Source organism: Agelaius tricolor, unplaced genomic scaffold, assembly GCF_023055355.1.
Source record: "Agelaius tricolor isolate 1412-34295 unplaced genomic scaffold, bAgeTri1.0.p SCAF_9, whole genome shotgun sequence".
Taxonomy (NCBI): domain Eukaryota; kingdom Metazoa; phylum Chordata; class Aves; order Passeriformes; family Icteridae; genus Agelaius; species Agelaius tricolor.
The window spans coordinates 13911598-13924972 of NW_027269269.1; the positions used below are offsets into that span (position 1 = coordinate 13911598).

The 13375-nt window shown below is 43.3% G+C and overlaps 1 protein-coding gene across 6 annotated transcripts in view; it reads left to right on the forward strand.

Moving 5' to 3' along the window:
* The first annotated feature begins 6191 nt into the window (after nucleotides 1–6191).
* Nucleotides 6192–13375, forward strand: part of GRM5 (glutamate metabotropic receptor 5) — a 245731-nt gene continuing 238547 nt past the window's right edge. For 2 of the 6 annotated variants that reach the window (XM_071432805.1, XM_071432801.1), the window contains exon 1: nucleotides 7398–7876. The gene's annotated coding sequence lies outside the window, so the exon portion shown is untranslated. Of the gene's footprint in view, nucleotides 6330–6468; nucleotides 6598–6779; nucleotides 7116–7396; nucleotides 7877–13375 lie in introns of those variants that run through there. The other 4 variants (XM_071432802.1, XM_071432804.1, XM_071432803.1 and 1 more) reach the window with 4 other exon arrangements.

Consider the following 13375-nt stretch of genomic DNA (forward strand, 5'->3'; position numbering starts at 1 on the left):
AATAAAGACCATGGGGACCACCAGTCAGTCAGTCTCACCTCTGTGCCCAGTAAAATCATAGAGCAGATCCTCCTGGAAACCATGCTAAGGTACACGGAAAATAAGGAGGTGATTGATGACAGCCAACATGACTTCACTAAGGGCAAATGCCTGAAATTTGGAAGGCTTCCTAACAACAGGCTAATGGTGTTGGTGGATGAGGAAAGAGCAACTGCTGTCATCTACCTGGACTTGTGCAAAGCATTTGACACTGTCCTGCAGAACATCTTTCTCTCTAAACTGGATAGACATGAATTTTACAGGTATACCACTCAGGAGATAAGGACTTGGTCAGATAGCTACAGAGGGCTGCAGTCAGCAGCTCGATATCCAAGTGGAGACCAATGACAAGTGATGTTCCTCAAGGACAGGTGTTGGGACCAGAGCTGTCTAACATCTCTGCATCCAGCTCTGAGGTCTCCAAGATAAGCAAGGATGTGTTGGAGTGTGCCCAGAGGAGGGCCATGAAAGAATCAGAGGGTTGAAACAGCTCTCTTGTGAAGACAGTTTGAAAGAATTGAGGTTGTTCAGCCTGGAGAAGAGAAGGCTCCAGAGAGACCTCCTAGCAACTTTCAGTAACTAAAGTGACAAGTAAGGAGTGGGAGAGGGAGTTTTTAGAGGGGTATGCAGTGACAGGACAAGGGGGAAAGGTTTTAAACTGATAGAGGGGAGGTTTAGATATATGAAAGAAATTCTTGTCTGTGAGGGTGGTGAGACACAGGCACAGGTTGCCCAGGGAAGCTGAGAATGCTCCATCCCTGGAGGTGCTGAAGACCAGGCCAGATGGGCCTTAGTGCAGCCTGGTCTCATGGAAGGTGTCTGTGCCCATGGCAAGGAGGATGGAGTGAGATGATTTTTATTTTTAAGATCCCTCCCAACACCTGCACCACACCTATGATTCTATGAATAAAATTAATTTGTAAGGATATTTACCTCTGATATCATTCTTTCTCATGGGTGCATGGTCTGTATCCTGGAATGAGTAGAGTTCTCAGGGGAGAATCCAGTTCAGAGCCAGGAACTTCTCTGCCTTGAATTCACATGAATCAATAACACTGACACAACATGGATCCCATTTTGTGTGGGTTTGGGGACTTCACAACACAATGGCCCCATTGCCATTGCCTCCCCACTGTTCAGCTGTAGATGCCCAACTGGGTTGAGTTTCACTCATTCAATATTCTACTCTCACTGCAGAGAGAAGATAGTGTATCATACTGCAGCATAATTGGAGGTTTCATTCTGTCAGCCTTCATTAGAAGCACTCCCCCACTCAGATTGGAACTTGCTGAGTAGAAATAGGAGCAGTAGCATCAGATTTTGAATGATGTGAGAATGCTAAACCACTTTTTTCAGCACAGACAAAAACATCTTTGTAGAGTGTGGAGTTTCCTGAGAACCTTAGTGTTACCGAATTTTACTTTTTTATTTTTGTTTTGGAGTCATGTATTTCACTCAATATTAATAGGGAGGTCTGACTGTACCCTAAGCTCTCCTTTTAATGTATGTATGCTGATTGCATTTAATTTAGATTCTCACACACAGTTTTGAGTCTCTTGATGACTGAGCTACAATTCTTTGGTGGAAAATAGTGATTGGAATAGCATAGGATACAATAGGTAGACATAAAATGCACAGATAATTCAAGAAAGTGGAAATAACAAAGGAAGCAAGAAGAAATCAGGTAAATCTAACACATTTTTATTGATTTTATAAAGTTAAAAATGCTTATAACATTTGAACCAACAGGAAACTTATCTTGAATAATAGGGATAATATCTTTAGTAATAAAGATGAATATAAACCAAACCTTTGCAGTTGAAGTTACTGCCCCTGAATACTCCTACTAATGTGAACCAGAGTTGTAATTCTGCAAAAGTTCCACTTACCCCTTTTGGCAAGTACAGCTACTCTAGACATGAAATTAATTCCCTAGAAAGTGCCAAGAAGGAGCTACAGGGAGGACACATAGAACAATTTTCTAGGGTAAATTCAATAATTTGGTTTTCATTTTTTACTCAGATGCCCGGAAAACTGGTTTTGTTCTCTTAAAATAATTTCTTGTGGGTAAATCTGAGGACATCTGTGTGCTATAATCTCTTAGCAACACCTGATGCACTCTGTTACACACTTGAATCTCCACAGAAAAATTCTTGTTCCCCTTTAACTCTTCTTGCAAGCATCCTTCTCAGAGCTCTGTATTCTTTCTTCCTCTCTCATGTCCTGTTTTCCAATGATGAGCATAAGAGTCAGGCCAAACACGATCTTATAGGCATTTCTTATTTTAGATTCTAAATCTAAATCTAAGGTAAGAATCCTTACTCGGGGCCTGAATAACAGTGAAGGAGTTTCAGACCTAGGTTCAGTTTGGAGTTTCTGATTTTTCCCAGCCTTAAAGACCTGGGTTGCTTCCTTGCAAAGAACTAGAACAGTCTTTAAAGTATTTGGTATTTCACTGTCTCTTTTATACCTATGCACAACCAAGAGTGAAAAAATAGTCAGATTCCTTGAAAGCACAGTGGTGCTTTCAAGCTATGGATATACCTCTGAGGAATAGATTCACTTTGGAATCTCTGAAGAGAAGTGGGTGCATCTTAATGTCTCCCCCTTTGTCATCCTAAACAAAATGTTTAAGGTAGATCACATGAACTGCACCCTTAAAAAGAAAATCTTCCTTTATTCACTCTGTAGTGGTTTAAGCCCAGCTGGAAATTAAACACCCCACAACTGGTCTCTCAACCCCCCTCTTCCCTACACCCAATCTGGTGGAATGGGGAGGAGAGTCAAAATAATACTTGTAGGTGGAGACATGAACAATTTAATAATCAAAAGTCAAGTAAAATATGGCACTTGTTGTCAATTATGATAATAATGATAACAATTTGGGAAAACTCAAGTGATTCACAATTCAATTGCTCACCATCTGCTGACCAATGTCAGACCCCTTTTCCTGACCCCAGATTTGTTCCCCTTCTGGGTAACTCCTCCAGTTTACCTACTAGGCATGACAGTTCTATGGTTTGGAATATCCCTTTGGTCAGTTCATGTCACCTGTCCCAACTATGTTCTCTCCCAGATTCTTTTATGCAGTGGCAGAGCAAGAGACAAGAAAAAAATATCCTTGACTTAGGATAAACATGACTTAGCAAAACCTCAAAATATCTCATTCTGAATCCAAAACACAGCAATGCAACTGTCACTGAGAAGAACTGAACCCTATGGTAGCTGAAACCAGGAGAACTCTTAGGTGAATTTGAAGTTTATACATAAATCTCTACAAAAGAAGCATATAAAATCAGGCCCTTGTATTCCTCAAGTCTGGAAGAACAACACCAACTAAGGATAAGGATTCTAAAAGTATTATTATACCCTAGCAGGCTAGATTTTCTTTTAATATGTGTTTCATATCATATTTGGCACCTTTTTTTGTTTCCTACATGACAGACTTACCATTAGTGTACTTGCTAGGGAGGCAAGAGTAATTTTCTTGATTTTAAGTATATCATGAACTATAAGCATATTGGATTATTCCATTTTATCCAAAAAGGAGCAAACATTGCCATATATATATATATATATATATATATATATATATATACACATATATAAACATAATATACATACAAATAATATGTATTGTATAAGTAATATACATACAAATATATAATATCCATTTTTTCCTTTTTTTGTCTTTGGTTTAGAGATTACTTTGCAAGAAAGCAGACACTTGGCTAATTTGGTCAATACAACAGCAACCTTCTTGTCCACACTTTGATTGTGCTGCCTGTGTCCCACAATGTATATTAATTCTGGAACTGAGGAGAATTCAAATTACTATTCCCTTAGCCTCCTTATTTTCTGTCTTAAAATGTTACTGTGGTTAGGATGCTCTTCAGAGACACTGATTATACCAGAGACTTACTCATACTCTTTTTCCCCCTGCAATTTTCTGTATGTACAAGTTCCTCAGAGTGCAGAGATACAGCAAATGTACAGCCTTGCCAATGTGTTAGTATTTATAGGTGCTACTGCCACAAAAGTAATGAGTATTACCAATACTGGGCTTGTAAATTGTAGTCATTATGTCTCCTTATTCAGGTAACAGTTTATTTATCTTTTGTTGGTGATGTTGCAAACAGGAAGGGGAAGCTTTCTTTTCGTTAACTTTAAAAATAGTATCAAAATAGGAGGGAAAATTTGGTAGTAGGAGAAACTGAATCTACCAACAGTAGAGAAGACAGCAGCTAATTTTATGGGTTCTGTGAAATAGTTGAGAATGATGGAAAGGGAGGAGGGGAGAAAGGGGAAAAAGAGAGGAAAGGACAAGGACCTTTTATATGTCTGTATTTATTGGGACCCCATTTAAAGGGTCAATGAGAGGCATTAGGAATGCAAATGCTAGGGCTGCCCCCATCCATTCTGCTTGCCTCCTTTAATCTTTGATCCAGCTGCTCCAAACATCTGGCACAATGAACTCTGACTCTGGGCTGTGATTCACAGGGAGCCCTTGGGGATGTGTGTGTAGGAGCTGCTTTGCATCCCCTATGGCTGCTTCTACCCAGAGTTGTGTGTCCTGCTTGTGTGGGGATGCTCTCCATCTCCTGCTGGGGTCACCCTGCTCCCTGCCAGCCAGCTGGCTGTCTCTGCTGCCAATGAGATGTGCCTGCTGTCCAACTCCCTCATCACACACACAGTCCCAGGGGAAGGCAGACAACTGCTGTGACAGCCCAGCAAAGCAATGGCACCTCCCCTCTGCCTCAATTCATTCAACATTGATTCCTTCCAGACCCCTGTGCACAGCAATGCCACTTTGCTTTTGGTCTCACCATTACTTTCTACAGACACAAGCCTCCCCTACTTCTGTCTGTTTGTGCTTTTCTACAAATACATGCCCCTTCTTCTTCTCTGTCTCCAGGCTCCTGACCTTCTAGCCATTTCACAGCACATGGTTAATGAGAAAGAAGAGAGTCTAAGAGAAGTGTGGAGAATCAGAAAGATGAGTGTCTAAGAGAAGTATGGGTCTAGGGAGGAAGAGGAAAGATGCTCCTTACCTGTCAGCCCACCAGGGCAGTGACAGAAATGGCAACTAGTGGGGTGTACCCTGTCATGTAATAACCCACCTTGATTCCTTTTTGCACCCGCACAGAATCTCTTGGAACTGTATAGAAGAAAAAAAAGAGTTAGAGTCACACACATTCACAGTGCCCTCTGCTTAAGACCTGGCCTTTTCCAGGGCTTCTGTGACTGAAGGAGCCAGGAGAGCTGGGTAAGGGTGTGAAGCAGGTGCCAGGTGATGGGCTCCCAGCCAGGCTGTGGCTGGGACTGAAGGATGATGTGAAGGAGAGGCCATATTCCACACCTGGTAAGGGCATGTGGGATATCTATCCTTCACAATCTGAGATGAAAGAAGCAGTCAAGCTGGTAATCTAGTGGGAGAGACACAACAATAAAGGGATCACAGGGAATTAGGGGCACATATGGAGTCATAGTAAGACTTTTCCTCTATGCTCTAGCAACTTTATCAAAGTTAACTCGGAGGGGCAGGGGTGTGAGGAGGACATAGTGTAGGTTGGACATGGCAATGCAGTCACACTGGGGGAGCCACATCATGTAGTGGCTGGGATTTGGGTCATTCAGCAGCTGCTTTAAAAAAATAAAAAGAGATAATATTTTAAGCAGCAACTCAAAGAGGGGAGAACCAGCAGGGAGTGTCAAGCTGTGGAACAGTGGCAGAGAAAGGCTGTTAATTCTTGAAAATGGATGCACGAGCTAATCCTTCCCTGCAAATACAGCCTGGTAAATGGTCAGCAGCCTTTTAAATGCTGATCAGCTCTTACTTAAATGGCATTTTGCTTTATTATTTATTTATTAATTCATTTTACTTTATTTATTTTTTTATTTGCTAAGAACAGCTTTAAATAAAGACATGATCTCTGTCTGGCATTGTGTGGTGGCGTTTCCTTGGTGTTCCTTGTTGTTGCAGTAGGGCTGCAGGGATGTGTTGAGTTTGTCAGGGCTCAGGCTACCCCGGACCTTTCCCACCCACCCACGCCTGGCCACAGCCCCGCTCCCCGCGCTCAGAGCCGTCGTGCCCACCCCGGTGGAGGAACGGAGCGGTGCGGTGCCGTGCGGGATGGCTGGGTGTGAATGGAAGCAGGAGCCGGGTGTGCGGGGCTGAGCCGTGGAACGAGGGAGAGAGGGAGAGGAGAGGATTTGGGGAAATGCAGGGATACCGGAGGAGAAGGTAAAGCTTCGGCTGGCTTCCGAAGGGAAGGGTTAACCGAGGAAAGGTAAACGCGCTCTGCGGGCAGCAGGTAGTCAGCAGGCGAGAGTGTTGCTGTGGGATTTGTGGGAGGGCGGGGAAGCGGAAGGGCTCCGAGGGTACCGAGCTTGTGGGCAGAATGTAGGCAAATAAAAAGCCTGTCCGTAGGTCTGCAGATACGGTCCAGGGATGCTGGCTGAGGAAGCAGAGGGCTGGCAGGGAACTGCAGAGCCTCTGGGTCCAGAGAGCCCGGGCTGCCAGAGGGGAGAGAGCCGGGCAGGAAGGGGTGGCTGCAGGTAACACCTGCCTGGGGAGGAGCGGGGGCAGCCCGCGGGGACAGGAGCAGGGGGCACATCCCGGCCGAGGGGCTGGCAGCTCGCTTTGCCCTTGGCGGGGGCATCGCTCCTCATCTTGCCGTGCCCAGTGCTGTCACCCTGCAGGCGAGGGAAGGGGCGAGGGCTGGAGAGGGCAACCTGTCCTCCTTTCCCTCCTTTTTGCTTGATATTCCCGTCTCTGCATGTGCATTTTTGTGTAGAGGGCTGGTGGTTGCTCTTGCATCCCTTTCTCTCCCTTTGCCAGAGAGCAGCAGGCAGAGCGCAGGCTGGCATGCCGCTTGGTTTCCTGGAGGGATCTGTGCCACTTGGTGGCACTAAAAAGTTGCGCTGAAGCCCGGTACTCGCCCATACAAAAAGCCCCCTCGCCCCCCAGCCCGGTGCGGCAGCGGAGTGCCCGGGACCCCAGCACCAGCACCACGACCTGGACAGACAGCAAACTTCGGGGGGGCAGCTCGCAAAAGGTCACCGGTACCGCAGGGGTAAACTCTTCCCCGCGACTCCGTTTTAAACCGCTTTTTTTTTTTTTTTTTTTTTTTTTTCCCTGCCTTTGGATGATGCTGTTCTGAACCGATTACTGCTTTCTTACTTGCCAGAGCTTAGTGCCGGAGAGAGGCGTCGCTTTGTAGGGGGACTTTACAACCTTCAGAGCATCTGGAGAGATTTTCTCACAGGGCAGAACGCAGGGCTAGCTCACTATAAACACAGAGAGATTGCAAATGTGAGGAAGGGCGGAGGTGTTGAAGCAGGTGGGTCAGGCTGCAGCAAGTATTTAGGAAGACCAAGGCTGTGGTGGCAGAGAGCAAAGACCCATCTGTTGTTTCATCGTTTGTTTGTTTATTCCTCCTCCTCATGCCTTCCCCCTCCCTTAAATCCAGGCACTGTTCACGCCTCTTGCAAATGAGATTTGGGCGATGCTGAGAGAGCAGCGTGTTGCATGGCGTGTATGTGCATGCATTTGCGAGGGTAGGGTACTCGGTCCTCAGCATTTGCCTGTGATCAGAAGAAAATAGGATGTGCCCATAGCTGGAGGAGTGACAATGCTAGCCGAGTGGGGCTCACCTGCTGGTGATCTTTGCAGAGGCATTTGAGGATTATTCAGCTCCAGAAGGTCTGTGTGAGAAGTGCTATCTCTGCCGTGGCTGAAAATAGGAGGTGCCTACCCCTACCTGTCTTAATTATTTCCACCAAAAGGACTATTTTGCCACCACTGTGGGAAGAAGCACTTGCTGCCACTGACAAGGTAATGCTGTGGGTTGGGAGAGGGTATTTATGTGCCCTGGATTGTGGACAGAAACCTTGTGGATGAAGGAGGGACTCTTCCCCCCCTCCTCCTTCCCTTCTTGCTTTTGCTCTGTGCCCTGGTTGATGCAGGACTAGCACAACCCCTGGGGCATCAACAAGCCACCTGGTGGGGTACCTCTCTAGGGGCTGCAGGGGCATTGTGAGGTCAGGGTGCTGGAGGGCAGCTGGCACTGATCCCTCCCAAGGAGCATGATTTGTGTGGGGCTGCAGGGACTGGGGGTACTGTCATACCTGGGCTTGGTGATGTGTGATATAGTCCCTCTGCTCACAAGTGGGATTTGTCTTGCTAGGAAGGTGTAATGGAAATGGGGATGTATTTGTTTTCCAGAGACAGCCAGGCTTAGCTCAGCCATAGACTTTTCTGTGTGACCTTGGGACAAATCGCTTGGCTCTGCTCAGCGAGTCCCGTCTGTTACTTATTTAATAATCAAAGCTAATCCCCCCACGTGCAAAAATGATTCATTATGGGTTGAAGGGGACAGTGATAGCACTAGCCGAGCATGGAGACAGAGACCTAAGCACCAGTGTGGATGCACACATGCATGTCTGTCTGTGTGCACAGCCGCTTAGTTGTGCCGGCGCAGGTAGCTATGTTGGGAGTTATTCTCCTTCAGTAGTTTTCTCTAAGACCCAGATCTATGCATTTATTAGTAAAAAATGTAAAAGATGATCCTGCGTGCCAAATGTGACCACCGTGGCATTTTTTACCACCGGTTGATTTCTAGGTTGTTTTATTTTTGTCTCCCTCTTCTCCAGACCTGCCTGGTGCAAACGCGGGCGGCGGGCGGTGCTCAGCACCAGGGACAGCGTCCGCTCCTCGCTGCTCGCTGCCCGCCGGCAGCCCTGTCCCGCACCCTGGGGCCCCGCCACCCCCCCAGCCCCACTCACATCCCATCTCTTCCCTGAGAAGCAATTCCCGGTGATGGGGAGGAGGTGACTGGGTGCAGGGAGAGACAAGACGTTTCTTTCTCCTAGGCTTGAGGACAAAGTAGGGGATCATCTCAAAAGTGGCAGAGAATCATCTTAAAAATACACCACTCTAAATCCTGAAAGGGAAAGATGTATAGAGGAGTTAACTGACAGGCTCTTTAAATTCCCTATGACTCGGTTTTTTTGATTACCATATTCCTAAACATTTCTATCGCATGCTAATCTTCTGCGAATTCTCAAATACTTTGACTACATTTTAATATTTATGTAACATGATCATTAATCATTCTTTCAAATATTCACAGAGTATTTTTTGGGTCCCTATATGGCTTTTCTGTCATTTTATCTTCCTGCATAGTTATGACATTGCTGGCATAGTGGCATCCCACCATAACCACTCTTGTTGCAACTTGCTGGAAAATGTTTTCTGAAACAGCTATTGCCTTCTCTTGATCACCTCCTCCATCCCATACAGTTTTATTAATTGTTAAAATGTCAAGGATTATAGATGAAAACACACCTGGTCTATTAGTTCCTGCACTACATGGTATAAGTGGGTTTTGGTAACAGCAGCAATACATAGTACATTTGGCAAAATTACAGAGACCATTGCAAGTTTCCCTGGGAAATGAGGAACCTACATATTAAAGCCAAAATTGTTTCAGCAACCTGAAAGTGTGTGTAAACGCAACATGGGGAAGAACTTCCAGGGATTCCTAAGGGTCTTGTTGGTAATTAAAGCATTCTCTGGTTATTAGCTATGAAGAAATGAGATCAACACTTCAGTCTATCATTTCCAGTGGATGTTCTGACCAAATGGTGAAAATTCTCCCTTGTTGCTTAGCTTTTTCATATTTCTAAGTGGAATTATGGAGAACTGCTTTGTAGTCTCTCCTTTTGTATAAAGTCAGTTTTCTGGTTGTTTTTTTGGTTGTTTTGTTTTTGTTTTTGTTTTTGGTTTTTTTTCCAAAGATCTTGATGTAATGTCCAGTGGAATTTGCAGAACTGATAATATAATGAAAAATGCTGGCTTGGTGTTGGGTTTTTTATTTGTTTTGTTTTGTTTGTGCACAGAAAAAAAGAAACCACAGTAGGAATCTCAGAACAGGGTGCTCATATTTTAATATTTTCAAATAAATACCATTTGAGTGCATCAGGTTTTGTGTGACCAAAGTGCATTACCTCTGAGGAATGGGTAGGGGGGACCCCCTTCTGCAAAATGAGCCTCCCCAGAATGTTGGGAGAGAGATTACCAGAATAGTTTGAATGCAATGCTTGGAGTTTGAAATGCCATAGCAGAATTCAGCAAAGCTTTGCATCCTCAGTGTACTTTCTCCTAACATTGGTACAAATCAAGATGAGCTGAGAGATTGCTCTCTTTATGTAACTGTTTCTAAGGCTGTTCCATATTTTGCTACTGTAAGATCTTTACTGTGAGAGAAGTGACATGACTGACTGTGAAAAAGAAATTCAGTTGCTGCTTGCTATGGTTTTGTCTTCTCTGATCACAAAACATAGGTTAATTCCTTGGGATATACTGATTTGATCTATATCAACATGTATTATCTAATTTGTGATGGATTTAAATTAATTGTGGTAGGTATTGTAAATGAATGCCTGGAAAGTATTTAATCATCAGGTAAAATGGCTTAAAGTTATACAAACATAATATATAAGTAAATTTTGTCACTACAAGTGAATGGGTTTTAAGGACATTAGTTTTTGTGATTTTTCTGATCCTAAAAATCCTTTAAGGAGAACCTTAAACTTTAGATAAGTCTTTACAGCTATTTGACCAATAGTATTCTTCTGAGAAGCACAGAACATATTCCTAAGTGCTTTCCTGGCCTGGGCCATGAGTTCTATTACAGCACTGTTCTTTGATTAAATAATCTGATGTTTTATTTTTATTAGTTAAATCTGCCTGAAGATTCAGAAACTGTGAACAAGCCTGCTGTAAACTTACGAAAATGTAACAAACAAGAAACCCAAAGGGAAGCGTTGTTACTTATCTCTTTTAAATTTCCCCCCCCCCCCCCCCCCCCCATGATACAGATGAGAATAAATAAAACAATTTCCCTCTGCCGAGTGGATGTTTTGCCTGTGAGAGGCCGTGGTGCCAAGCGGCTCAGATTGCAGAGCACAGGTGCCTCGCTGCGGGCTCGCTAGTGGGCGCTGCTATAATAATGTAAGCCCCGGTGGAAAGGGGGTCACCCTGCAGCTTTGAACACACTTACACCTGCGGGAGCAGAAGCCCTTAACAACAGTCAGATGCATCCCTTGTATAAAGTCTCAGCCACAAATATAGTGGAAAATCAGCTCTTTGTGAACCGCTGCTCATAGTCTGATTTTTGATCAAGTTGTTTAATAATGCCCTTAGATATTAGAGTGCTTTTTGCTTCTTTTGATCTCTACAGACTGCAAGTACTGATGGACATGCATTTGAGATTGGTATAATTTTGAAAGATTTATATATTTTTAATAACAAAAGATTTGTGAGATGTTTCATGGAATATTACAGATGCTCATTTTCTACTCGGTTAAACCTCAACATGATGTAGCTGGAACTCTGCCCTAAGGGAACAGCTGAGAATTTCTTCTGACAGAGTCTGGCATGAAGTTTGGATTGCCAGGGAGAACAGAGGTCACAGGAACATGTTGAGTGCTTCATCAGATCTGTGTCTTCAGTCATCTGGGTAGTATGTAAACTTTCGTCTGAGGCGAGACTGAACAAAGGACTGATAGGGAGTGTTATTTTTCTGTCCTACTTCCTCTGCAATTGCTCCAAGCCTCAGGTTAGTGGAGCAAAAGACTGAGACCAAAGTGTCCTCTGTTGTTAAAGCATGTGACTTCAGGATAAGTTTATAGTTAAATCCATAACAGAAATAAGCAAGAAACATTGACATACCAGTAATTAAGTACCTGATTCCATTTTGCTTATGGTTCTGTCAGTTTGGGATAAGTACATTGATGATGAAGAAATTGAACAGTGTGAAAAATAAATGTGATTATAAGTGCTGTGAATGTTGTCCATCAATGAAAACAAAACAGATAAATTATTAAATGGGAAGCAATTCCCATTACTTTGTGCATGCACTTAGGAGTTCACTGTCTTTGAAACTGCTGATAAGTCTGTTCTCAATCTGAGGGCTATGGCATGTCAAATTCCCTTTAGGATTATCTCTAACAAATTAAAGAGTTATATTTAAGCTTATGAAATTTTACTTAATTTTGTTTTAGTACTCATCCTGGTTGTAATAATAAGCTGTCTGTAGTAAGAGAGAATTGTAATCAAAACATGAAGGGACTTGTATGTGATTCTTTTGGGAGAGAAGCGCAGTGAAATTGTATATTTGAATAGTTCCCTTGGCCATCTTCTCTTCAGGAAGACTTTCTCCAGGAAATATTATTAGTGTGCTTAGTCTACCAGCTCTCTGCTCAACCATTTTGCCTGAAATAGGATTTGTTACCTGATTATTCTCAGGATATCTTCTTAGGCATGGCCAGCTATGCCATCCTTCATCAGAAGGATGACAGGCAATAAACACAAATTGAAACACTGGAAATTCTGTTTAAATATGTATAAAAAGAATCTTTTTTTACTGTGACTGTGGTCAAACAGGTTGCCCAAAAATGTTTCTGTCTCTCCACCCTCAGAGATATTAAGAACCTGAAAGGACAGGAAGCTAAGAAATGTGTTTTAGTTGAACTTACAGTAAGCAGAGGGAATGGACCACGTAACTTCCTGAACTGGCTTTCCACCTCAACCATTCTGTTCTTAAGTTTATGAGTGCAAGACCAGAGAACAAGATCTCTATTATGCAACACAAATACATTAAAATATTTGTCAATATAAATTCCAACTTGTTCCATTACATTGTGAAAATATTGACTTCAGGTGCTTTGGATGTGAATCCTAAGCCCGATACAATAAAACAGAAGAAGTGTTCTCAGTGTAATTAAGAAAGTTTTAAGTCCCAAGTAAATTGACCTTAGCTTTAATCTAGTGAAGACAATAATTCATTAATTGTGGAGCAGCCACAGCCTGCATCTGGCCCCTTCTTTCCCCTTGGATGCCATGGAGGGGAAAGGTTTTATTGTTTTCAGAAATAGGAGTCCCCCAGCTATGACATATTCTAACATTGTGGAACCAGAAATATGAAGGAGCCGTTCAACTTTGTCTCACTCTTTACCCTGTAATTTTGTACCGATAGACACAACTATAAGCAGAGAAGAGCAAACAGCTGTTCTTTGGAGGGAAGAAGATAAAAATGGCCTTCCTTCCCTCTCTTTCTCATATATCCTGTATGGAAATTTTTAATCCATAAACACAAGACCAAAAAATTTGGTGAATATGAGTAGCAGAATTAAAATAGTGGATTGGATTTTTTTTGTACCACAAGCTCACCCCAAGCCCCTGAACTCTCTCTGCTTGCACATCTGCAGATTCAAAGGCAGATGGGTTATAAAAAGGCATCTAATTGTATATCCAGTTACAGTCTGCAGC